General features: G+C 43.5%; 1 protein-coding gene across 1 annotated transcript in view; it reads left to right on the top strand.

Annotated features, from left to right (window-relative positions):
• LOC118361463 (transcriptional activator GLI3-like) overlaps positions 1 to 27,680 on the top strand; it is a 161,483-nt gene that overhangs the window by 97,547 nt on the left and 36,256 nt on the right. The window lies entirely within an intron of this gene.

Below are 27,680 nucleotides of genomic sequence, written 5' to 3'. Positions count from 1 at the left end.
GGCAAGGGGGGGAAAAAAGGGTTAGTGATTGATGCCCTGTGTCAAAGCAAACAAAATGGCAAATATAATTGAGCATTTAGCTTCTGCAGAGAACATGTGCCGCCAATACGGCTCAAACAAACAGCCGTGTTTGTTATCAGTCAGAGGCGCTTTTGGAGAGATCTGTAGCACAGGTTAGGGGGAAGGGGGAGACATGGAACCCACTGAATTAAATGAAGGGGTAAGAGAAGTTGCGCAGAACGAACGTGTTCAGTCACCCGATCTCTGTCCGGATAAGAGTTATCTGGCTGGCGTGCTTCATTTGCTCAGCCTGTCAGGGGAGGCGTGGCCGTGAGTCGTTGCCGTACTTATGGGCTGTTTATCCACTTGTATTGCTGCTTAATATGACACGCCACGCTGAAAGGCCCCATTTTTCATTATTACAAGGCAGTTTAGTGGATGATCTTATTCAAATTGACTTGGGTACTAGTTCACACATTATCGAGTTACACGTGTTCCTTTCCGATCTCAAATCAAAGTTTGTCACGTGCGCCAAATACAACAGGTGTAGTAGACCTTACAGTGAAATGCTTACTTACAGGCTCTAACCCCTCTGCTCTCAATGCCATTACTCTTGCTTCTTTTCAGAGTAGGCAACAGTGTTACATGGTGTTACTGTTTAGGGTTTGTACAGTCCAATCGACAGATTACCGAGTTATGTAGACTACTGTAGCTTCTTGGTTCAGATTTGGACTGTAACATAAACTCAGTATTGCTTGGGAACAATTTCATCTGGCAATTTGGTCTCATTGGATAGTGTTTTGGAATTCCTTACGAAGGAGCATTTTGATCCAGTCACCCCCAACAATGCCATCATGGCCCTGCACACAGAGAGAACATGCATGGCCCTGCAGGGGACAAGTGGGGGGGGGGAGGGGTTCAGACAGAAATATAGAATTGTTTTAAGACAAATTCTCCTTAGTGAGCAGAATTAATCGTTATTAGCCCTCTTAAAGATATGGTTAAGTACACAGTAGAGTATTATTGGCATTACTTCCCCATACAGAGGTTTCATTACAGCGGGTAATTACAGTGGGTCTGGCCCCGCGGCGGTACAATCAATCCAGCTTCGAAATGCTAGCCGTCACGCTAACGCTAGCAGCACTAATGCTAGGACTTGGTCCGGTAGAAAAACACGCAGCCGCCTCATATTCTCATGATACATTCTGCCGTCCAACCGACGTTGCAAATTAACAGAATCCTGTCCTATTATTGTGACAGGTCTAATTGAAACATGTTTATTTATGTCCCGGCGCCGCAGAAGAGGGAGGAAGGACGGAACGTTAGCAAAGGCGCTAAGCTAAAGGCATCCGGCGATATATGAGACCGACGGAATTAAATTAAAAGCTCATAAAATGAAATATGCTCTGTATTAGCTGCTTGACACTTAATTTGCCTTCAAATGAGCGGAGGAAATCACAAATTAACTGTCCTTTGTTTTTCCACTCTCTCTCGCTCTCTCACTCTCCTGCTGCACGCCACCCCTATTAGGCAGGGAAGAGTGCAATTACAGTCAGGAGCTAGGATAATCGTTTAGTTTATGAATTATTGCATGGGAAGGCACCCGTGTGCCATTCAATATTAAAGATAGGGTCAGGGGTTGCCTTCCTTGTGTGGGTGCATTGATGATGTACTGTTTCTGTGTGTAAATGGAAGTTATCCATTTCCACATAATAAAGGATGTCTATGTCTATGTCCTACATGTCTAAAATGGGAAACTGTGGAGTCTTTTGTCAATACCCTCGGCATATAGAGCTCTGACCAACCACTTTTTAATGACTATAGAATAGGACCTCAGTGCAGCTGATCTAGGATCAACAGCCCTCTTCCCCACTACCTCAGTGTCTCTGACCAAGAAACAGCTGACCTTTTCCTCCTCTAGAGAGTATGCTTCTTCACTTCCTGCTTAAATAAACACATGAATCAGTGAAGAGCAGACTCCATGGAAGCTCTCGTCCCCACCGTCGCTCTCATTGTGTTGGCCTAGATTCATCGGGAACTGGGGGGCTGTGGGGCTTTGTGGGGGATGCTGGGGCCTTTCATAGGGGACATTATTGGCCGACTGACGACTACCGGTGGAAACAAAAGGCCCTCTCTTTGTGGCACAGTGCCTGGTCTCGGTCACCCGGAGACGGGCCGAGAACAAACAGAAGTATTTGACCACAAGTCAATTATCTGCATGGGAGTTTACTCGCGAGTTAGAGGCCCTTATGCTTGAATGTGGCCACTGAAACAACAAAACACTCTTAGGGGATAAGTAATTGACTTGCAACAGTTTGCGTAGTCACGGTCGTTGCCTTCGGAAAGTATTCAGACCCCTGGACTTTTTCCATATTTTGTTACATTACAGCCTTATTCTAAAATGTATTAAATAAATAAAATCCTCAGCAGTCTACACACAATACCTCATAATGACAAAGCGAAAACAAGTTTTACGTTTGAATTTTTCAAATTAAAAATAAACAGAAATACCTTATTTACATAAGCATTCAGCCCCTTTGCTATGAGACTCGAAATTGAGCTCTGTTACATCCTGTTTCTATTGATCATCCTTGAGATATTTCCACAACTTGATTGGAGTCCACCTGTGGTAAATTCAATTGATTGGACATGATTTGGAAAGGCACACACCTGTCTATATTAGGTCCCATAGTTGACAGTGCATGTAAGAGCAAAAACCTTAGAGCTCCAAGACAGGATTGTGTCGAGGCACAGATATGGGGAAGGGTACCAAAAAATGTCTGCAACATTAAAGGTCCCCAAGTTTGGAACCTCCAAGACTCTCCCTAGAGCTGGCCGCCCGGCTAAACTGAGCAATCGGGGGAGAAGGGCCTTGGTCAGGGAGGTGACCAAGAACCAGATGGTCACTCTGACAGAGCTCTAGAGTTCCTCTGTGGAGATGGGAGAACCTTCCAGAAGGACAACCCATCTCTGCAGCACTCCACCAATCGGGCATTTGTGGTAAAGTGACCAGACGGAAGCCACTCCTCAGTAAAAGGCACATGATAGCCCGCTTGGAGTTTGCCAAAAGGCACCTAAAGGGCTCTCAGACCATGAGAAACAAGATTATCTGAAATTAAGATTGAACTATTTGGCCTGAATGCCAAGCGTCACGGAAACCATCCCTACGGTGAACGGAGCAAAGTACAGAGAGATCCTTGATGAAAACTTACTCCAGAGAGCTCAGGACCTCAGACTTTGGACAAGGTTCACCTTCCAACAGGAACACGACTATAAGCAAACAGCCAAGACAACGCAAGAAGTCTCTGAATGTCCTTGAGTGGCCAGAGCCCGGGCCTGAACCCGATCTAACATCTCTAAAGAGACCTGAAAATAGCTGTTCAGCAATTTTGGAATAAGGCTGAAACCTAAGAAAATGTGCAAAAATCCCGGGGTCTGAAGACTTGTCGAAGACACTGCAGGCATTTGCTTAAGAATTAGCTTGAATGATCTACTCCTGAGTACAATACACAATGGAATGTTTAAACGTAGGTACTGTATCTCCACAGATTCGTATCCCACTCAGATAACGTGTGCGATTTGTCATGTTACCGTTTAGTTCTGCCACTTGTTTGTAAAGTCTCCTGAGGATTCTCTGACATTATTTGTGTCGTAGTAATGATGTCAAAGTCACAATGTAAAGATGATAATGGAAAAGGAAAACATACTGATTTGGCACAATGTTCTGTATAAGTGGTGAATAGACACGTGGATTCTGACTCTGGAAGGGGGTGAAGGTGTGTCTGTGCGTATGTGTGTCTGTGCGTATGTGTGTCTATGCGTATGTGTGTGCGTGTGTGTGTGCGTGTGTGTGTGCGTGTGTGTGTGTGTGTGTGTGCGTATGTGTGTCTATGCGTGTGTGTGTGTGTGTGTGTGTGTGTGTGTGTGTGCGTGTGTGTGTGTGCGTGTGTGTGTGTGTGTGTGTGTGTGTGTGTGTGTGTGTTGGGCCTGTAAAGGTATGCTAAGTCCTGTCTGTGGTGTTATTGCATTCAGAAGTGTATTTGTACAGCTGTGGTCCCCAAACGGACTGTAAGGTATTCTGTGAGGCTACCAGGGGGAAAAGCAGCAGGTCCCATTCATTTCAACACAACATCAGCACTCTGTAGTGAAACCATAGTTAACTGCCCAAAAAAGAGTGTCATTTATTTTCATGCAATTATGAGAATGATCATTCCATCTTAGTAATAACATACTGAAACCTTTTTGAACATATGAATTGTTGCTCTCTCTCTTTCTCTCTTTCTCTCTTTCTCTTTCTCTCTTTCTCTCTTTCTCTCTTTCTCTCTTTCTCTCTTTCTCTATCTCTCTCTCTCTCTCTCTCTCACTCTCACTCTCACTCTCACTCTCACTCTCTCTCTCACTCTGTGTCCTTTTGGCTGAGAGAAGAGTGTGTTCTTTAGGTGTACGCCATTTTGTTTGGTTATTTACATAAACTGTTGTCAGAGAGCCAAATGTGGACATTGAGGAGCGGCGCGCTGCTTAGCATAAAGACCACAGTCTTATCTCCACACCTCCCTCCAGATTTCTCATCTACTCCAGATGGTAAGACGCCTGGAATTGCACACACACACACACACACACACACACACACACACACACACACACACACACACACACACACACACACACACACACACACACACACACACACACTCACACACTTACTTCATGACAAAGAATGACAAAAGGCATAGTGTAACAGCTTTCATAAAGAGCTACAGGAAAATACTGTAAATGTATGGAGACATGTTTAAGCTTTCCTTTGGATTTTCCTTTTCATGTGTTGAGGGTTTTATTTATTTGGGGCTGATGTTTCACCCTTTCTTACTGTATGTGAAGCTGTTTTATAATTTTTGTATTCATTCATTCAACGTTTTTGCAAACATTAGCAGTTTTCATTTTCTGTTTATTGAGTATACGTTTATTAATGTGTTCATAAATCTCTCTAAACCATTTGTAAATTCCCTATAAATGAACCTGTTTAGTATAAGCCTATATTTATAACTTTACCCTAAAAAAATCATGGTAATATTAAACCTTGATAAATTGTAATAAATATCAAATGGGACTCTAAATTCTATTAAATTCCAATGATAATTCCCTTATCATCTCTAGATGATCTCCATGTGGCTTCTGTCAGTAATGAGAAGGAGGAGAGCAAGCCACTTTTCTCATATCCCTCCCTTTTTTTCCCCTTATCCCCCATTCCCTGCGAATTCGTAGGTCACCCTCCTTTTGGTGAAGTCACCAGGTTCCCCCCATCCACCCCTCCCCTCCACCCCCTTCTTTTTAAAAGACTTTCTCTGTGGCGCCAGGCTGTATTCGTTGGACAGGCAGTCACGCGGTAACTGGCTTCGTGATTAATGGTGTTTATTCTTGACAAAAGTCCCCTTTATTTATCTGCATTGCCGTTTCACCGATACTATCAGTCACCTGAATGAAACATTTTCAGTCATACCAATTTTGCAGTATAATTGAGTAGAGTCACTTCCTTTTCGTTTCCCCCCTCCTCTCACGTTCCTCTCCCCTCTCTTCTCTCCTCTCTCTCCTCTCCCACTCTATCTGGCAGTCTTATCATGGCCACAGTCATTTTCGCGCTGCGTTGCTTGATATCGAGTGGCTGGCTTTAGCCTTATTTGACATAAAGCCCCTTCAATTTTCACTGGAGAAAAAAAAGGGAAGAAAAAGAAAGTTGCGTGCCACTCTGTGAAATGGGCGGGAGAGGCGGGGGTAAAGTATCTCTCCCTCTCTTTTTTTTCTCAAGCAATTTCAGGATCTAGAGAGAAAATGAGATAAATGCCTATAAGCATAATTGTGGGCAGTTTGAAGTTATATCATTTTTGTTGTAATACACCAGTTTTGAAAACCTAAATGGACGGTGTCTTCTTTTTTCCCCCCAATGACTGTGCGATGAAGCGGGATATTTTCAAGGCACCTGTGCATTTTGTGGTTGATGGATACTGCAGGTTTAGAAAAAATAAAGTCTTTGGTAAAGTAGACATGTGACAAGCCCTGCTCTGGTTTACAGTTGAATACCCGAGGAAACCTGTTTAGACATGTTGCTAAATTCTATCTTTTTTTTTTCTTTTTCTGCTGGTTATTACATGTATGTTGCTGCTGAAACTGTGTTTTAAGAATCAAGGGTATTTATTCACACTAAACTCACAGCTACATAACCATTTTAATTGCAATAGTTGGTTGTACTGTGTACGACATTGTTGTTAGATTTGATTTGATGTCATATATGTTTGTTTCAACCCAGCTCAACAGCTGTTGAAATGACCCTTTCATTCATTTGTAAATGTACCAAAAGAAATGAGAATGTGGCACTGGTGATTCACATTTTTATTGAGTAGTAACAATATGGGTCAAATGAATAACCCAGTCAGTCATTTCGCCGTACATTTCCTTTGATCTTTTGTAGGTTTAATTAATTGAAGACTATTACAGCAAATGATTTATTTGACTACAAGAATAATATCTATCTATCTACTAGTGGCCTTTTGAATTTCCACATGTAACACAGTAGTACACTTGATTTTCTGTACAGAAATCTATTGCCCTCCTGTTTATATTTGAGATCTCAATTTGTGGCTCGCCCATGTTGCACAATGGAAGAGAAAGTCTGGAGGAGAGGAGATAACAGACAGGTGCTAACAGCTAGCTGTGTGTGTCAGTCAGCCTGTCACTGTGTGTATGTGTGAGTGCGTGTATGCGCGTGTGTGCGTGCGGGCGGGCCTGTGTGTGTTTTTGTGTGTGTGTTCAATCTGCCTAAGGTTAACAAAGCCTTGTGCTCAACTGTCAATTCCATAATGGGAAGATTCGACAGCCATGTCATTACATCACTCATCATTTCAAATATTAAGAAGGGTTTGTTGAGTAATGCTTTTCATGTTTAGATTTGTCTTCCAAATAAAGATTCAGAAAATAAAATGCAGATACAATTGTAACTGTATAACCTAAGTGTATGAACCGTTTATATGCTATAAAATAAATGTCAATGATGAAAGTGATTCATTATTATGATTTGAATTGACATTTAAATGATTCCCAAGTCACCATTATCACAGTGTTTTATACAAATGCTCTAAACCTTTTACAGGCCCTCTGTTTTAACATTTTAAATTGCATTTACCAACATTATTGACATTACAAATGTTGGCTAATTGACTTTAATATTAAATATTGATTATGGTAATGCTGTTGATAAAGCAAGACCTCAGTATATCCCAGAATTCCAGGGCCCGTATTCATTAATAAACCTCTCAGAGTAGGTGTGCTGATCTAGGATCAGCCTGATCTGCCTTTTAGATCATAAGGAATATGGTTATATGGACAGGGAGGACCTGATCCTAAACTGCACTTCTACTTTGAGATGCTTTATGAATACATTCCCAGAGGCCTGTCTGTTGATGAAGGGGGTAATGGGTTTGTGGGAGGGGCCAGCTGTCACATCAGTGCCTTCGCTTAATTGGCTTTGTAAAGGCCCCTCCCACCTTTCTACTGGCCTGGAGGTTCATGTGTGTGTTTGTTTCTTGATGTTTTTTTCATCTTAGAATATTATTTTCATTTAAAAAAATATATATATAGTAACATGCATTTGTAAAAAGAAAACTGGAAAATAGATATTGCTATACAGAGTTCTGCATTTGAGAAAACACAACAAATATAATTATATCATGTCTGTCGGCATACTAACCTACTATTTAGTTAACAATTGTTGTTAGGTTAAAGAGGCAGTCTGGGATTCTAATCAGAATTCATGGCTATAGGGCCATATTTAATTCATTTAAAAGTGCAAAAAAAATATGTACAGATTGCCACTTTTAAAGTGAGTAAAAATAATGTGATTGAAGAGAGAGTGCAGTATGTAGTCAGTATTGGGACTCAGACCCTTGCTTTGTGGAGGCAGGCAGAACCATCCCGGTGGGCCGTCAGAAGAAAGTGTAGAAAATGTTGACTTTCCATTATTCCGACTTGGGCTCGGGGCCCTGGGAATTCACTCTGGGGGCCAGTTACAGCAAGTAACGAGATCTAGGGAACAGGGTCGTAAATTCGGCCTGCTTTTTGCTAGAAATACTTTCTTTTCCCCCTCTGTCCACCCCCTCCATCTCTCCCCTCGTCGAGCTTTAAGTAAATGGGGGGAAACACAAAGGTAACAATGTATAATATTACCACATGTTGTCGATTTAAAAAAAAAACATTTGTTTAACATTTGTTAAACTGTTCTGAAGGCCATTGACAGCTTTAACGGTGAAGGAAATGAGATCATTACCTCCTCTCCTGCACTGACTCTACCTCTCCTTCTCTCCTTTTCACTCCTCCTTGTTTTGCCCTTTATACATTCTCATTCTCTCTTATGAGCTATCGTGGCATTTTGTAATTCTTCTTCTCCCTTCACCTCTTCCACCAAGGATATGAATCACACTCACATACGGCTACTCTATTCTTTGAGCATCGTGTTATCTCTTATCCAATCAAATCTGAAGTCCATTATTCATGTGTGAGAAGAATGTTTTCATCTCTCAGACTGTGGTTTGGACCTTAACTGTTTGGAATGAGCAACAGACAGAGCCCATCTCTGCTGTCTTCATCTTCCATGATACCTCACTCTATCAGAAGAGGGGTCAGCGTGTCAAGTATCTCTCTGCACGCATCGTCCAGCGGGAGTGGCACAGTCCTGCACACAGCTGCGGGGTGCCGGAACTGTTAAAAGGAGCGCAACTAGCATTTGGTGCTGCTCTGTCTGTGTGTATTTGTCAGTAGGTCACATTTTGTGTGTCCAAAAGAGATCGCTTTTTAATAAATGAGAGATGCAAGTTGAGTTAAATTGGACTGGAAGACTGGAAAGTTCAGCCAAATTTGGATATACAGTGAGTATACAAAACATTAAGAACCACCTGCTCTTTCCATGACATAGACTGATCAGATGAATCCAGGTGAAAGCTCTGATCCCTTATTGATGTCACAGTGTAGATGAAGGGGAGGAGACCGGTTAAAGAAGGATTTTTAAGCCTTGAGACAATTGAGACATGGATTGTGTGCGTGTGCCATTCAGAGGTTGAATGGGAAAGACAAAATATTTAAATGGGATGCCTTTGAACGGGGCATGGCAGTATGTGCCAGGCGCACCGGTTTGTGTCAAGAACCGCAACACTGCTGGGTTTTTCACTCTTAACAGTTTCCTGTGTGTATCAAGAATGGTCCATTACCCAAAGGACTTCTAACAAACTTGACACAACTGTGGGAAGCACAGTCATGGCCAGAATCCCGGTGGAACACTTTCTCTTATCTCTATCTGTCATACTCTAATAACTCGATTTAATGCACCAAACCACTCTGAAGACAATATATCATTTATAGAGAACCTTTTGATGTTAGTGATGTGCTATGTGTGCGCCTTACTGTAGTGGGTGAGATTGTGTATGTGTGTGAAACGTCTTTCTTCCTGATGAGGCTCAGGAATCCTCCGCCGCCCCTGTACTTAACCAACATAGACCCTGATAAGGTCAAGGGCCGGGGCTGGGGCCAGAGCTGCGGGGTCGGTGGTGCTGGGGCTGGGTACCACTATGCAGCTCAGCCCGTTCATGATTAAATATCAGGCAACTCCACTTGACATTTTATTAGTACAACTCCAGCAAGATGGATGAAATGGTAAGAATAAAGTAGGCTGTGTGTGTTGACTTTCCCACCTGCCCCTGCCGCCTGCCTGCCTCCTCTAACCAGTCTTTGCTTTCTTTTCCTTCCCCCTCTCTCTTTCTCCTCTAACAGGAGTATATATTAGAAAACATTTGATGGATTTATTTTTTCAGTGCTTGAAGAGGACAATTATGTTTTTCTAAAGGTCCAATGCAGACATTTTTTTGAAATCTCACTATCAAATAATTTATGGGTAACAATTAAGTACCTTACTGTGATTGATTTCAATGAAAACAAAAATAGCTTCTTAGCAAAGAGCAATTTCTCAAGCAAGAAATTTGCTAAGACTGTCTGGGAGTGGTCTGAGTGGGAAGGGAAAACTGAAATTTAGCTGTTATTGGCAGAGAGGTTTGGAACTCTCTTTCTTATTGGTCAATTAACTAATGTACTGCCTTTTCAAACAGCTCTTACACTAAAAGGGCATTATCATAATTTTCACAATTTCACAGTATTATTCCAACCTCTTAGTGTGGAAATATACAGTGCCTTCAGAAAGTATTCATACCCCTTGACTTATTTCACATGTTGTTGTGTTACAGCCTGAATTCAAAATATATTAAATATATTTTGTATTATCCATCTACACACAATAATACCCCACAATGACAAAGTGAAAACATGTTTTTAGAAAATTTAGAAAATGTATTGAAAATTAAGTACAGAAAGATCTCATTTACATAAGTATTCACACCCCTGAGTCAATACACCGTAGAATCATCTTTGGCAGTGAGTCTTTCTGGGTAAGTCGAAGAGCTTCACACATGGATTTTCAAAATTCTTCAAGCTCTGTCATATTGGTTGTTGATCATTGCTAGACCAACATTTTCAAGTCTTGCTATAGATTTTCAAGCAGATTTAAGTCAAAACTGTAACTCGGTCACTCAGGATCATTCACTGTCTTCTTGGTAACCAACTCTAGTGTAGATTTGGTATTGTGTTTTAGGTTATTGTCTTGCTGGAAAACTTTTCAGTCCTTAACAATCAATTTCAAGCGTACCCATAAACATGCAGCCACCACTATGCTTGAAAATATGGAAACTGGTACTCAGTAATGTGTTGTATTGGATTTGCCCCAAACATAACACTTTGCATTCAGGACAAAAAGTTCATGTTTTTGAATATTTTTATTCTGTACAAGCCTCTTTTATTTTCACTCAATTAGGTTAGTATTGTGGAGTAACTGCAACTGCTCCATCCTCAGTTTTCTCTTATCAGCCATTAAACTATGTAACTGTTTTAAAGTCACCGTTGGCCTCATGGTGAAATCCCTGAGCAGTTTCCTTTCTCGTCGGCAACTGAGTTAGGAAGGACGCCTGTATATTTGTAGTGACTGGGTGTATTGATCCACCATCCAAAGTGTAAGTAATAACTTCACCTCGCTCAAAGGGATATTCAAGATCTGCTTTTTTTTTTACCCATCTACCAATAGGTCCCCTTCTTTGTGTGAGGCAATGGAAATCCTCCCTGGTCTTTGTGGTTGTACAGATAATTGTATGTGTGGGGTACAGAGATGAGGCAGTTATTCAAAAATCATGTTAATCACTATTATTGCACACAGAATGAGTCCATTCAACTTATTATGTGTCTTGTTACATAATTATTTTGATCATGTTTTAATACTTATTGACTCAAGACATTTCAGCTTCTCATGTTTTAATTCATAAAAAAATATATATTCCACTTTGACGTTATGGGATATTGCGTGTAGGCCAATGGCCAACATTTTACATTTAATACATTTTAAATTCAGGCTTTAACACAACAAAACGTGGGAAAAGTCCAGAGGTTTGACTACTTTCTGAAGGCACTGTATGTAAAACACAGAGAATTTCACATTTTTGACTGCACTCAGCCTTTAACCTGATAAATCCTCTTTCTTTTTCCTCTTTTCTCTATCTCCCTGTCCTCTCTTTCTCTCGCTTTCTGTCTGAAGGATTAGCCCTCTCCAGCAGCGGGACTCTCCTTCTTGGTCGCTGTGTGTTTTGTTTGTGATTTGCTTGAGTCCGTCTGTGCAGTGGTTCATTTCATGAGGCCCACTGTGACAGAGTGAATTGAGGTGGTTCACGGAGCTCTCTCTCTAGCCAGTACACTGATTCACCACTGCCCTATCAGCCCTGGGCTACGTTCACCTCTGGATCCCCTCCCCTCTCTCACTTAGGATGGGATATACACATACACACGCATGCACATACACACACACACTCCCCGACCGAATGGCTCCAACCCCAACACCTCAACTCATTACAGGCTAGAAGGGTTAGTGAGGCTATGGGGCGTAGAGGATACCTGTGTGTGTGTGTGTGTGTGTGTGTGTGTGTGTGTGTGTGTGTGTGTGTGTGTGTGTGTGTGTGTGTGTGTGTGTGTGTGTGTGTGTGTGTGTGTGTGTGTGTGTGTGTGTGTGTGTGTGTGTGTGTGTGTGTGTACGTGCGTTTGTAACACACAGCGGCTATGGAGACATTCTCTGAGAGGATGTGCTGGCGATAGATGTACTTGCTCTCCTTGTTCTGAAGCTGTCCCCTATTCTCCTCTCTGTAGCCTGGGGCATGCCAGAGGAACTCAAACAAACCCTGTGAAAAAGGTTAAGTCCACCTGTATTTACTGTTGACTCTCACTTTGAACGAGAGCAACCTAGTGTGACTTTTTGGAAAAGTGAAATGAAAGAGAGTGGATACTTCCGTGTTACTTGGAGCACATTTATCGAACCGCAATGAACCGTAAAGTACGAAAGAGGAGCATAAAAATGGACATTGGTCTCATGTTTGTTGCCTGAACTTCCAAGCCCACTTGAAATTACATGAAAAAAGGCAGGCTCATTTTGTATGATTTCACTTTCATGTTTCATTTTTTTGTGAACACTTTGTTGATTTACTTCGGTAGACATCCTTATCTCGATGGCTGAAATTAAGTTTAAATACGGTGTGGAAATGGTTTTCCAAACAGCCTGTGAAAAGCCTGCAGAGAAGCAAGCTGAAACATAAATGTTTCTTTAAAAAGGCTCATACACTCATTCATGGTAATAGTGTTTTGCCATAATTTGGAACAGTGCTATAGGGGCTTTTAAAGACAGCTGAAAAGTGTGTGGTACTACAAGTTGACCTTGCCTGCCATTTTGCTCCACGGTCATTTCCAAGGTCACACAGTACAGTAAGTATGTAGACACTGATCTAACGTTGGGTTTGCATCTCCTCCCTAATGATTACGTGTTCTTAATGCTTTGTACACTCAGTGTATAACCAGTGAAATGTGAAACACTGAGTATATGACCCATGGGTTGTTCATCTCACTGACACTGCTCTCACAGGTTTGTGACTTCACATTGTCGGAGCGCCGAGTTCACAGGAGTGTGTTTACTTGTGTGTTTGCGTGCATTTTTCTTTGAGTGTATGTGCGTGTGTGTGTCTGACACCTGGGCCCGGTTGTTATGACTTGAGCCTGTCACACTCATTGCCTCCTGTTGAACAACACCTGTTATCTTCGTCATAGCATGGAGTATCGTACGTGCCTGCTGAGATGTGCATTCTCCTAGCAAGACAACGATGTGTGTGTGTGTGTGTGTGTGTCTGCTTGTGAGAGAGAGATATCGAGCGCTCACCCTCATCTCCACACAGCTTCCTGTGTCCAGTGATAGACAACAGTAGCGTGTAAAATATATAGAACATCCTTGCACATGCCCAGAACTATCTATACCATAGAGAGTGATTCCTCCTTGTCGATGTGACCATGAATAGAACCCCCAGCCAACCCTTTGATGTAAGGGGTCACAGAACTCCCAGCCCCCCTTCTTAGCGCCAGGTGGGCATAGTTAGACCCCGGCACGATTGGCAACCCCATAGGTGCCCCTAAACACAAGTACACACATGCAGGGTTATTGTTCAGGCAGGGTGGAGAGGAGACGGTCCAACTCATCAGGAATGAGGAAGTTCAGTTGGGGTGTCTGAGAGACATTCTAAAGCAGGGGTAGGCAACAAGATTCAGCCGTGGCCCAATTTTGGTCGGAGCGGATGGTCGGGGGGCTGGAACATAAATATAATAATTTGTACACTGCAAATTGACCACAACTAAACTCAATAATTTCATACCTTGATTACATTGAGACATGATCACATTTTTCTATTTTTAGCTGAATTCCTGGTGATCTTTTTTGACCAAAAATGAAAATCCCCCCCAAAACCCTGTTCTAAAGGATGATGGTATCAGGTATGAAGTTAAGACCCAGATGCAGACAACGTCAAATTAACAATGGTTTAATAATCCAACAGGGGAAGGCAATAGATCCCAGGCAGGGATAAGTAAACCAGAGGTGGAGCAATGGTACCGGAAGGCAGGCAGGCTCAGGGTCAGGGGCAGGCAGGTGTACTCAGAGTCAGAACAGGCAAGGGTCAAAACCAGGAGGGCGATATAAAAGAGAGACTGGAAACAGCAGGAGCTGAGACACAAAATGCTGGTTGACTTGACAAACAAGACAAACTGGCAATAGACAAACAGAGAACACAGGTATAAATACACAGGAGATAATGGGGAAGATGGGCGACACCTGGAGGGGGGTAGAGACAATCACAACGACAGGTGAAACAGATCAGGGTGTGGCAGATGGTTTCTTCACTGCGGTGGCAGGAGACAAACACAACATGAAGGTTAATGGTAGGATAAGGGTTTATTTAGTGTTTATAGATGTCCCTTAGAGTTACAAGTACACTCAAATTATATTGCTTTGTCTTTGAAATCATTAGATTGTCTAAACCACACATGAACCCTTCCTTACATAAGCCAATAAACCAATACATATATTTCAAACCAGGTTTTACTTTTACTCTTACTGTAAATGTTACTCTTACTGTAAACGTTACTCTTACTGTAAATGTGCACAATTCCGAATACCTACTGCTGCTTTATTTAAACCATGCAGCCACACAGAACAATGTTATTACTGGCTTGACTTCTGATTATGATTTCTTGCTTTCAGTAGCTCCCAAAGGACCTTCCAGAAGTTATCATATACTCTAGCAAACTGTTTCCCTTTGCTTTCCATATGTGCACACACAGGCACTCTCTGGTGATTTCTCTTTTATATTCAGACCACAAACACACACTTTTTCTCAGTAGTGAAGGCTCATGGAGTCCTGCTCTCTCTCATTCCTTGTGTGTGTCTTGTCTCTCTCACTCCCTTTCCCCCTGTATTGACCTCCCATGTCTCTAACCCCCCTCTCTCTCACTATCCCGCCCATCACTCCCCCTGTCTCTCCCTCTCCCTTCTTGTCCCTCTCCCTCCTTGTCTCTCTCCCTTTTTGTCTCTCTCCCTCTCCCTCCTTGTCTCTCTCCCTTTTTGTCTCTCTCCCTCTCCCTTCTTGTCTCTCTCCGTCTCCCTCCTTGCCTCTTCCCCTCTCCCTCCTTGCCTCTTCCCCTCTCCCTCCTTGTCTCTCTCCCTTCTTGTCTCTCTCCCTTCTTGTTTCTCTCCGTCTCCCTCCTTGCCTCTTTCCCTCTCCCTCCTTTTCTCTCTTCCTCCTTGTCTCTCTCCCTTCTTGTCTCTCTCCCTCTCCCTTCTTGCCTTCCCCTCTCCCTCCTTGTCTCTCTCCCTTCTTGTCTCTCTCCTCTCCCCTCTTGTCTCTCTCCCTTGTCTCTCTACGTCTCCCTCCTTGCCTCTCTCCCTCTCCCTCCTTGTCCCTCTCCCTCCTTGTCTCTCTCCCTACTTGTCTCTCTCCCTCTCCCTTATTGTCTCTCTCCCTTCTTGTCTCTCTCCGTATCCCTCCTTGCCTCTCCCCCTCTCTCCCTCTCCCTCCTTGTCTCTCTCCCTCTCCCTCCTTGTCTCTCTCCCTCTCCCTCCTTGTCTCTCTCCCTCTCCCTCCTTGTCTCTCTCCCTCTCCCTTCTTGTCTCTCTCTCTCCCTTCTTGTCTCTCTCCATCTCCCTCCTTGTCTCTCTCCCTTTTGTCTCTCTCCCTTTTGTCTCTCTCCCTTTTGTCTCTCTCCCTTTCCCTTCTTGTCTCTCCTTCTCACTCTCCTCTCTCTCTGCTCAGTGTCTGGGCTGGCTCAGGCTCTGTGTAGCCATGGCCTCTTTGATCACAGTGCAAGGGTTGGAGCTTTAAAGCGTCTGCTATTTCCACTGTCAGGAGCCCCTCTCTTCCCCTCTGGTTTAGATTTTCAGAGCCGTGGCAGGGAGGGCTGGCGGGGAAGGAGTGATGGAGGAATCAGGGGAGGGGAAACGCTGTCAACCCGGGCCAGGAGAGGCCTCTGACACCTGACTGATCTCTGCTCCTCTCTTCTCTCATCCGGTCTGGGAGCACAAGAAGCTAACCCTCCTCTCTCTCTCTCTTCACATTTCTTCTGGTGGATGGAAGGATGGATGGAGGGTGTAGGAAGTGTTGGGAGCTAAAGTGACCATGGTTCTGTACTGTGTCTTTGTAATGGTAGTTAGCTAGCCTCTGGACTCTCTAAATACATTCCAAATGGCACCTTATTCCCTAAATAGGCCACTACTTTTTTTTTTTTACCAGAGTCCTAAATGGAATATAGTGTTGTCACGATACCAGAATTTTGACTTTGAAACCGAGTTCAGTATCATTACATTTGAATGTTCTTACGTCAACATTTTTCACAGACAGCCATGTATTCATTAATTATACAATCATACAATCCATTTGATTTTGTTCTTACCAATATAACTACATAACAACATAATGGTAATCATTTATTTGAATGATAAATCTCTCTTGATAAACTGGCTAAATCAAGATATAGCCTAGGTTCATTCACAGTACAGGTGAATTCATATTCATTTGGAGTATGTGCAAGCATTGAGTTATTGAGCTTGTTTTGGCTCATTTCATGGGGCTACAGATCACAATCTGTTTCCCTTCCATTTGGGACAGATTTTACTGTACTGATAAACAACATTTGCATAGAAGTAGCTTATTTTATAAAAGAGTGCACTCTCTCTTTAACCAGTGATGACGTCATTCATGAGGCAAGAGGGGGGAGCCCTATTCACACTCTGGCTGAATCACAAATCACCCCCTTCCTGTCACTACTCTGCCCCTGATTTGCATGTTCACGAATGCCTCCGCCATTTGCACAAGTGTCCCAAAGCTGAGGGAGTGAAAATTTATCGAGGGTTAAGGGCTAATTAGACTCTCAGATAGCCACGTCGACCGACCCAGCAAGGCTGCAGGCTTCAGAGCAAAGTGCTATCCCAACATACACTGTGATATGTTTGGACTTGTGCAATTTCATACAAAAGAATGGAGAGACGTGCCTAATTATATGTCACATGCATTTGTTTGCGTCTGATTTTGAGACTTGACACATGTAACAGATGAAATACCCCCCAAATTAAATGTTTAAACTGTTATTTAGGTTTATATATTGTAACATTACAGGGGAATTTGTTCATTTGAATTTCATACTTGTTTTATTATTTAAAAGTCAGGAGTGTTTCCCGACGCTGATGGGTTTATTGTTCCCCTCGCCACTCTCTCGAAGTCACCCTTGGAGTTTCGTCGGCAAAATGTGAGAACGGAGGGCCCTCAGAGTGATTTGGCAGTGGCGAGGGGATGGTTTAAGATTCACCGACAGAATCAGTTCGCTGAGGCATTAGATAATCTTTGGGAGAGATATGAAAGGGAGATCGATTTATGTTAATTAATAAAGTTTTGGTGGCAATCATTTTTTAAGTCAGCATATCTTGCATACAAGGGGTAGTGAATTGATCTTGGCTTTAGCTGTAAATCAAATCAAATGCTTCATAAACAACAGGTGTAGAATAACAATGAAATGCTTCCTTACAGGCCTTTCCCTCCAATGCAGAGATAATTATAATAGAAAGATAATAATAAGAGGAATAAATAATAATGAATAACGATAACTTGGCTATATACACTGGGTACCAGTACCGAGTCGATGTGCAGGTGTAACATCTGCTTCCAACTCACACCCTCAAACACGTAGATCTCCTGAACGTAGCTCACTTTCCAGCCCACTTTCCAGATCACACTCTCAAACACATAGATCCCCTGAACGCAGCTCACTCTCCAGATCCCAATCAACTCAATTCTAATCACCTGTTCACACACCTGTATGTCATTATCACACACTATTTAGTTCAGTTCTTTGCACCCCATCACTGTGAGGTATTGTTTGTTATGTGACACAGCTTTCGGAGCGCTGGGTTTCCTATGATTTACTCATGTAAATTATTTTTTTCAATCCTGCCTCACTAACGACTCCTTTCTCCTATTCCCTGCTTGTACTTTAGCCGTATTTCCTGTTATCTACCTATTATCTACCTATTATCTACCGATTGCCTGATCTCCCGGACTAAGTTACTAGTCTTTTCCCTGCCTGTACTGTTGCCCTTTGGGACCCCCTTTGAATGACCTTCTGCCTGCCCCTGGACCCAGCTACCTGCCTCCTCCTGTGGTCCTTTGCAATAAACACCTGCTGCGCCCTGCGCTTGAAACCAGCTCTCTGTCTCCCCTCGTGTTCATTACAGCAGGGGTATGAGTTATTTGAGGTAGATACATATAAGTAGGTGTAAAGTGCGGGATTGTCTGAAACCAGCGACTCTGAGAACTGAGGAAACTGTGGGCTTGCACAACCAAAGAATCTCTGCACAAACTGTCAGAAACTGTCTCAGGGAAGCTCATCTCATGCTTATCGTCCTCACCAGGGTGTTGACCTGACTGCAGTTTGGCGTTGTAACCGACTTCAGTGGGCAACTGCTCACCACCGATGGCCACTGGCACGCTGGAGAAGTGTGCTCTTCAAATGGTGGTCACACCAGATACTGACTGGTTTTCTGATCCTCACCCCTACCTTATTTGTAAGGTATCAACAGATGAATGTCTGTATTCCTAGTCATGTGAAATCCATAGATTAGTGCCTAATTTATTCATTTCAATTGACTGATTTCCTTATAGGAACTGTAACTCCGTAAAATCTTTGAAAATGTTGCAGGTTGCGTTTATATTTTTGTTCAGTGTAATAAGCATTAGCCACAAAGTATGTGATGAGTCAAAAGTGTTAGTTCAAAGGGGGGTCAATGCAGATAGTCTGGGTAGCTATTCGGCTAACTAGCACTCTTATTGTTCGGGGGTAGAAGCTGTTCAGGGTCCTGTTGGTTCCAGACTTGAGGCATCGGTATCGTTTGCCTTGTGGTAGCAGAGAGAATAGTCAATGACTTGGGTGGCTAGTCTTTGATAATTTTTAGGGCCTTCCTCTGACACTGCCTGGTATAGAGGTCTTGGATGGCAGGGAGCTCGGCCCCAGTGATGTACTGGGCCTTACGCACTACCCTCTGTAGCGCCTTGCAGGTAGATGCCAAGCAGTTGCCATACCAAGCGGGGATGCAGCCAGGATGCAGCCAGTCAAGATGCTCTCAATGGTGCAACTGTAGAACTGTAGAACAAATCCTTCCAGCCTCCTGAGGGGGAAGAGGCGTTGTCGAGCCTTCTTCACAGCTGTGTTGGTTTGTGTGGACAATTATAAATCCTTAAGGCTCAAGGTCAGGGTAGGCAGAATGGTCAGGCAGGCAGGAATCCAGAAAACAGGCAAAGGTCAAAACCGGGAGGACTAGTAGAAGAGAATAGAAAAGCAGGAGCACGGGGAAAAACACGCTGGTTGACTTGAACATACAAGATGAACTGGCACAGAGAGAAAGGAAACACAAGGATAAAACACCAGGGAAAATAAGCGACACCTGGAGGGGTGGAGACAATCACAAGGTGAAAAAGATCAGGGTGTGACAGTAGCCCCCCCCTCTAGGGGCGCCACCTGGCATCCTACCTGGGCGCATACCTGGTTGACCGGGGTGTCGGCGGTGGAAGTCAGCGATGAGGGCTGGATCCAGGATGTCTCCTCCGGGCCGTAACTCTCCCAGTCAACCAGGACTGGAAATGTGGTCGAACATGGCGTTTTACCGTGTATGCCGGATGGCCGTCAATGACATGGGAGGGTGGGTGGGTCTGGGAACAGAAGACAAGGAACAGTGAGACACAGGCTTAATCTTAGACACATGGAAAGTAGGGTGAATACGGTGGGCACGGGGTAACGAGAGACAGACAACAGTGGAACTAAGGACTCTAGAGATGGGAAATGGAACAATGAAACGGGGGGACAGTTTGCGAGACTACCCGAAGGGGTAGGTCCCGTGTAGAAAGCTATACACTCTGCCCAATGCGATTAGCGGGGAGCTGGAGTCCAGCGGCGGTCCGCTTGTTGACGATACCTGGAGTTGGTCTTGAGAAGTGCTACCCGAGCTCTTCTCCTGGTACGTCGACAGCGGCGGACGAACATCTGGGTCGAGGGTACGTTGACTTCCAGTTCTTGTTCTGGGAAGAGAGGAGACTGATACCCCATGGAGTACTCAAAAGGGGAGAGTCCTGTGGCAGAACAGGGAAGGGTGTTCTGGGCATACTCCACCCAGACCAGTTGACTGCTCCAGGTAGTGGAGTTGGTGGAGACCAGGCATCTTAGAGTGGTCTCCAGGTCCGGGTTAGCGCGCCAGAGCGCTACCATCAGACGGGGGAAGCCCAGTGACAAAGTCCAGAGAGATATGGGACCAGGGACGATGAGGGACCCGTAGTGGCTGAAGAAGGCCAGAAGGAGATTGCCGTGGAGTCTTGTTCTGTGCGCACACCATGCATGGGGCGACAAAGGCAGAGACGTCAGGAACCATTGTGTGCCACCAGAAACATTGTCTGTGGAATGCTCGGGTACGGCGGAAACCTGGATGACAGGTTAGCTTGGAGGAATGAGCCCATTCCAGGACCTGGGACCGGACTGAGTTAGGGACAAACAGCCAGTTAGCTACGCCCCCTTCAGGTCCAGGCTGGGAGCGTTGTGCCTTGCCAACCAGGGTCTCAATACCCCAACCCACTGTGGCTGCAAGGCATGAGGTAGGGAGAATGGTTTCAGAGACCGAGGGTGTGGCAGAGGAACTGTATAGGCGGGAGAGAGCATCCGGCTTTTGGACCCTGGGTGGGAAGAAATGGTGAAGTTGAATCTAGTAAACAAGAGAGCCCACCGGGCCTGCCTGGAGTTAAGACGCTTGGCTGTACGGAGATATTCCACATTTTTATGGTTGGTCCAGACCAAGAATGTCTGTTCTGCTCCTTCCAGTCAGTGCCTCCACTCTTCCAACGCCATCTTAACCGCCAGGAGTTCTCGGTTGCCTACGTCTAGCTATTCTCTGCAGGATTGAGACGATGGGGACAGGAAGGCACTGGGGTGAAGCTTTTGGTCCTGGGCAGATCCCTGGGACAGGATGGCCCCCACTCCAACATCAGAAGCATCAACCTCAACCACAAATTTATGAGACTGGTCCGGATGGATGAGAATGGGTGCTGTTATGAACTGCCTGACATGAAGAACATGTCGTCAAGGTAGACGAACATGCATTCCAAGGGACTACCTCATGAAGCTGGTTGAGAGAATGCCTAGAGTGTGCAAAGACACCAGTGTTTTACCCAATAAATGACTGGGAGTTATATATATATATATATATATAGTGTGCAACTCTTTAAATATAATATTTGACACATCATTGTGCACATGTCGTTAGGCCTGGTAGCCTATGATGCGCCTCAGGAAGTTTCAGTTGAAGGGTAATAAATTGTGTGAGACAAAACACATCCTTTTTTAAAAAACATAATTTAAGGCGCAAATTACGCTTTTTAAAGGCACCTTTTCCATATGGAAATGTAAAGTACAATTTTGTGTAATAACCTTCTGGTGTAAAAGCCATGGAAAACTATGTTTTAAATGATTTTAAAGTAGAGATTGGTCTGAAGCCGGAAAATCATGAGCACCCCAATGCCTACTCCACCCATGTTCTACGTAGGTTTTCCAGCACACAGCTTTGACCTACTAAACAGAGGCAGGTCGCCCATTATGGCGTTAGGGGCAGCACCCCACTTGTGATTGGTCCAAAAAATAAGTACAAATATTTTTATTAAAAACAATAGATGGATTATGTTTTAAATTCTCATAAATGTGTGGTAAATGTTTAATTTTCCTATTGAACCTTTCTAGCGCTAGCGGAACCCCTCGACAACATACCGCTTTAAAGGCAGTAAGCGAAATTCAAAAATATGTCTGTGAGTATAACAGGAGCAACTATGCCTCTGTGCAGGCCATGCGAACATTGCTTGGATTGTGTTTGCTAGCTATTTGCAGTGCTTGACTTAACTGAAATAAGTTCCTGTACTAATTTAGGGTGCCAGCACTGTTTATATTTAGATGTAAGAGCTCCACAATACTTTTGAGCTAATATTCTATAAGAGGAACTGGAGCTCAAGTAGTATACATTTGAGGTACCGGTACTCGGCTAAGGTGAGCTTCTGCACAAGTCAAGCACTGGCTATTTGCCATGAGGGGGAAGAGCGTCAACAGGTTTTCATAGCATCAATTACAGTATAGCAGCAACAAGTACATTTGATCGTCCTGGGGCGCTCAAATGTGTGTTCAGTTACAACTTCTTTGTTTGCTCTAGTCTCCTCCTCCCATGAGTTTTTCGCTCCAGACAGCTTACTACAGCATATGATTAAATTTGCTCTATCAGTTACAGATGGAGCTAAAGCAAATTGTAAGGAACTTGTAAATAAATAATCATAACAGTCATAGCAGCCTGGTAAACCACATCCAACGAGAGTCGAGGGACAGAGGGATACACTAGCTAGAACTTTCTCATTGCGGCTCTGATAGGACAAAAAAAGCATGGCTAATTCTATTGTTTCCCCCTGAGGTTGTTTATCAGGTTCTACTGTAGGTGACAGAGCGACATGTTGTTTGGACTAAAACAGCATACAACCGGGTGTATCATAAAGCATGGTCAAATTAATTAGCCAGTTACAGTTATTTTAAGAAATTGTGAGAAATATTTGATCAATGTTTTGGTCACATTACCGATTATCTACCTTTGATAAGCAGCTAGCTATAGGTAGCTAGATAGATAGTTATCTCCCATGCCAATTTCAAGTCTTTCTAAACTCACATCTTACTAACTCGGAAATATGAAGTTATTTCAAAATTAACTGGCTAGCGCATCATGCTTTGTGACACAATGTTAACTAGCTATCCCCAGACCCCAGTTAAATAATGTGTTTTCACTTATTGCATTTGTGTGGTTGTTCCATTCTCCCTGGTGTACTCGTTCGTTTGTGAGCTGGGTACTCGTTCTAAATAGTGTGATTTAATCTGTTCAAAACAATGTCAGCATTTGCAGCAGTGGTCATTCGGTTTTTGACATGCAAAAGGTGTATTTATGCAGTTGTTCAAATGCACAGATCACTTTATATATCTTCTCAAAGAAACTACCGGTAGTTCGAAAACTTGGCATCGAATTTCTGTCATGCTGCTTTGTTGACACCTCCAACCGTCTCGCGCCCCAGGTATTCAGCCAGCTACTGCTAGTACTGTAGCTATATTGGTCTATTGTACTTCAAGCAATGTGTATGCAGGTTGCTTACGATTTCAAACTTTCTCAAACAGCCTGATTCATACTCTTCTGGGGATAATAGACTTGACAATGTCCTGCTATTAAATAATGTACAGTAAAAACACTGAGTGTAGAAAAAAATGAAATACACCTTGCTAATATTGGATTTGCCCTCAGAACAGCCTCAATTCGGTGGGGCATGGTAGGGTAGCCTAGTGGTTAGAGCGTTGGACTAGTAAACGGAAGGTTGCAAGTTTAAACCCCCGAGCTGACACGGTACAAATCTGTCGTTCTGCCCCTGAACAGGTGTAACGGATGTGAAACGGCTAGCTTACTGTTACACAGGCAGTTAACCCACTGTTCCACTGTCATTGAAAATAAGAATTTGTTCTTAACTGACTTGCCTAGTTAAATAAAGGTTAAAAAAAAGAAAAGTGTTCCACAGGGATCCTGGCTCATGTTGACTCAAATGGATTGTGTATGTGTGCCATTCGGAGGGTGAATGGGCAAGACAAAAGACTTAAATGCCTTTGAACGTATGGTAGTAGGTGCTACTGCACCAGTGAGTGTGTCCAGATCTGCAACTCTGCACAGTTGTGTCATGTTGGTTGGATGTGGGTGGTGGAAAGCGTGAAAAACCCAGCAGAGTTGCAGATCTGGACACACTCAAACTGGTGCACGTAGCACCTACTACCATACGTTCAAAGGCATTTAAGTCTTTTGTCTTGCCCATTCACCCTCCGAATGGCACACATACACAATCCATGTTTCAATTGTCTCAAGGCTTGAAAATCCGTCTTTTCCCCTTCATCTGGACTGATTGAAGTGTATACCAAACATTAGGAACAACTAACCCTTCCCAGTATTGAGTAGCAACTTCCCTTTTGCCTTCAGAACAGCCATAATTTGTCGGGGCATTGACTCTACAGGGTGTCGAAAGCGTTCCACAGGGATGCTGACCCATGTTGACTCCAATGCTTCCCACAGTTGTGTCAAGTTGGCTGAATGTCCTTTGGGTGGTTGACCATTCTTGATGCAAACGGGTAACTGTTAAGTGTGAAAAACCCTGGATTCACCTGGTTAATCTATGTCATGGAAAGAGCAGGTGTTCTGAATGTTTTGTATACTCAGTGTATATGAGTGACTGTGTCCAACACACCAACACCTGTTATGTTGGGCACCTACTGACCAACGTTTTATTTCTTCTCAATGACATGTATTGCTAAAATAAAGGTTTAAGGAACTACAGGAAGGCACTACATTGCGACAAGACAAAACAGCTCGTTCAATCAGGCATAATGGTCTTGTAAGTATAAAAGCAAAGCTTGCTTTCACATAATTAAAAAACCTTGAGACGGTAGTGGAATGGGATTAGTGGGTTTGTGAAGAATCCAATGCTTTAAAGTGTATGCGGTACAAATCACTTATTTGTGGGAGCAGCTCCTCTAATGAACTGCTGCATGGTATGAATTAGGCTGTTTAAGACGGTTTGAATCCTCAACAACCTGCCTACACATGGTTTGAAGTACAATACCAACATAGCTTCTGTAGTAGGTCAAAGCTGTGTGCTGGACAACCTTGGCAGAGCATGGGTGGAATAGGCATAGTGGTGCTCAGGTGAATTACTTTTCTTTTCAGCTTCAGACCAATCCCTACTTCTCACTTAAAATGTTTTTGTTGTTGTTGTTATTAATCTGATAGTTGTTCTCCTCAGGTCTGTTTGTGTAATGGTCACCATGTGACAGTGTCATCAAAGTGAGTTTCACTCAGCAGCTGTGTTGATCTGTGTAAATGAGGCGTACTATGGTGGCCTGTGGGTGCCTTATCTTCTGCCCTTGTACACACACACACACACACACACACACGTGCACTGAAGGGGAACAGGGACAAGGGTGCCCTGTTTACTCAGAGAAGTTGTCTCGTGACTCAGAGGATAGGAGACGTGCAGAACCACTGCTAGGGGATGGAGGTAGTGTCATAGTCAACATGATAACACTGGTATCAGTCATCAGTTTCATTTACCTTAATTCACTCTATAATCATTGGTTCTCAAGGCTACTCTGGTCCCAAATGGCACCCTATTCCCCATATAGTGTACTTCTTTTGACCAGAGCCCTTAAGGGGACACATTTTGGGACTCCCAAAGAGAAATTCCCTAAAGCGTCCAGCTAGTCCATAAACATCTTAGGTTGTACTCCCAAACTAAACAATTTATCAGCTTCCCCCCCTCCAAAATCCTCTTTCCCAACCTCCAACCTTTACTTCAATCAGCATCCTTTGTATTGTTTCCTTAATAGAGATGACTCCTCTTGAGAAGACAAGAGCACTCCATACATACCTGCTACAGCATCACAGAGATTATGTTGTCATGCACTCAAACAGAAGGAAAAAGAGTGCTTAAAATTCACCTCATATTAGGCCTTGTGGGTTAATTGGCGCAAGCTTGTTGAAAAGTAAGAGGTAGAAGAGGGTTTGTGTGTGTGTGTGACTGTCTGAGTGTGTGTGTGTGCTCCAGTATTTCCGCTCCTCAGCGTTCATTATTGGCCTGAGCTCTTTCATTAGGGGGTTGTGATGGGGAAGGACGTGAGGGGACGAGAGGGGCTTGGTGGGGGCCGGTAGGGGACTTGGGGACAGGGTCCAAGGGTGTAATTGGGCTGTTCCGGCTTCCCTGGCCTCGCTCAAGGTCACTCGAAGCCAAACTCTGAGCCAGGCTCCTCCTTCACTTTACATGGATTATTCTTTTCTTTCTTTCTTTCTTTCTTTCTTTCTTTCTTTCTTTCTTTCTTTCTTTCTTTCTTTCTTTCTTTCTTTCTTTCTTTCTTTCTTTCTTTCACTCACTCACTCACTCACTCACTCACTCACTCACTCACTCACTCACTCACTCACTCACTCACTCACTCACTCACTCACTCACTCACTCACTCACTCACTCACTCACTCACTCACTCACTCACTCACTCACTCACTCACTCACTCACTCACTCACTCACTCACTCCCTTCCCACACTCTTTTCTCATCTCGCCTGGGGACCATTGTGACAGGCCAGTCCTATGAGGAGCCACAGTGGATGAGATGAGGGTCTAATTCACTCTAATCTCCCAGCCTCTTAATGTCTAGGCTGATGTGGATTTCTCCTCATCCTCCAGGGAGGGTCTTTCTCTTCAAGAACATCATTATGAAGTTTTCAAGCCCTCTTAGCCAATTTTAAAAAGGGAAACAGTATTAGTTGATTCTTCACTGATGATGTTGAGGTTCTAATGTACACATTTGCTGTGTCGAGAACAGAGATTTTGGATAGTACAAGTCAAAAGTCTGGACACACCTTCTCATTCAAGGGTTTTTCTTTATTTTTACTATTTTCTACATTGTAGAAAAGTAGTGAAGACATCAAAACTATGAAATTACACATATGGAATCATGTATTGACCCAAAAAAATGTTAAACAAATCAAAATATATTTTATATTTGAGATTCTTCAAAGTAGCCTCCCTTTACCTCGATGACAGCTTTGCACACGCATGGCATTCTCTCAACCAGCTTCACCTGGAATGCTTTTCCAACAGTCTTGATGGAGATCCCACATATGCTGATCACTTGTTGGCTGCTTTTCCTTCACTCTGCGTTCCAACCTATCCCAAACCTTCTCAATTGGGTTTAGGTCAGGGGATTGTGGAGGCCAGGTCATCTGATGCAGCACTCCATCACTCTCCTTCTTTGTCAAATAGCCCTTACACAGCCTGGAGGTGTGTTGGGTCATTGTCCTGTTGGAAAACAAATGATAGTCCAACTAAACGCAAACCAGATGGGATGTCGTATCGCTGCAGAATGCTGTGGTAGCCATGCTGGTTAAGTGTGCCTTGAATTCTAAATACATCGCAGACAGTGTCATCAGCAAAGCCCACCCAAACAGCCACACCTCCTCCTCTATGCTTCATGGTGGGAACCACACAACCGCCTCACAAAGACAAGGCAGTTGGGACCAAAAATCTCAAATTTGGTCTCATCAGACCAAAGAACAGATTTCCACCGGTCTAATGTCCGTTGCTCGTGTTACTTGGCCCAAGCAATTCTCATCTTATTATTGGTGTCCTTTAGTTGTGGTTTCTTTGAAGAAATTCAACCATGAAGGCCTGATTCATGCAGTCTCAGGAGCAGGAGACTGCGTTTATATGGGCTGCAATTTCTGAGGCTGGTAACTCTAATGAACTTATCCTCTGCAGCAGATGCAACTCTGGGTCTTCCATTTCTATGGTGGTCCTCATGAGAGCCAGTTTCATTATAGCGCAGGATGGTTTTTGCGACTGCACTTTCAAAGTTCTTGAAATGTTCAGTTTTGACTGAACCTCTACCTTGTCACAACACAACTGATTGGCTCAAACGCATTAAGAAGGAAAGAAATTTAAAAAATTAACTTTTAAGGCCTACCTGTTAATTGAAATTAATTCCAGGTGACTACCTCATGAAGTGGGTTCAGAGAATGCCAAGAGTGTGCAAAGCTGTCATCAAGGCAAAGGA

Source organism: Oncorhynchus keta, chromosome 28, assembly GCF_023373465.1.
Source record: "Oncorhynchus keta strain PuntledgeMale-10-30-2019 chromosome 28, Oket_V2, whole genome shotgun sequence".
In the NCBI taxonomy this organism is placed as follows: Eukaryota; Metazoa; Chordata; class Actinopteri; order Salmoniformes; family Salmonidae; genus Oncorhynchus; species Oncorhynchus keta.
The sequence above is the reverse complement of the archived record's forward strand: the minus strand, read 5'-3'. Positions and strand labels throughout refer to the sequence as shown.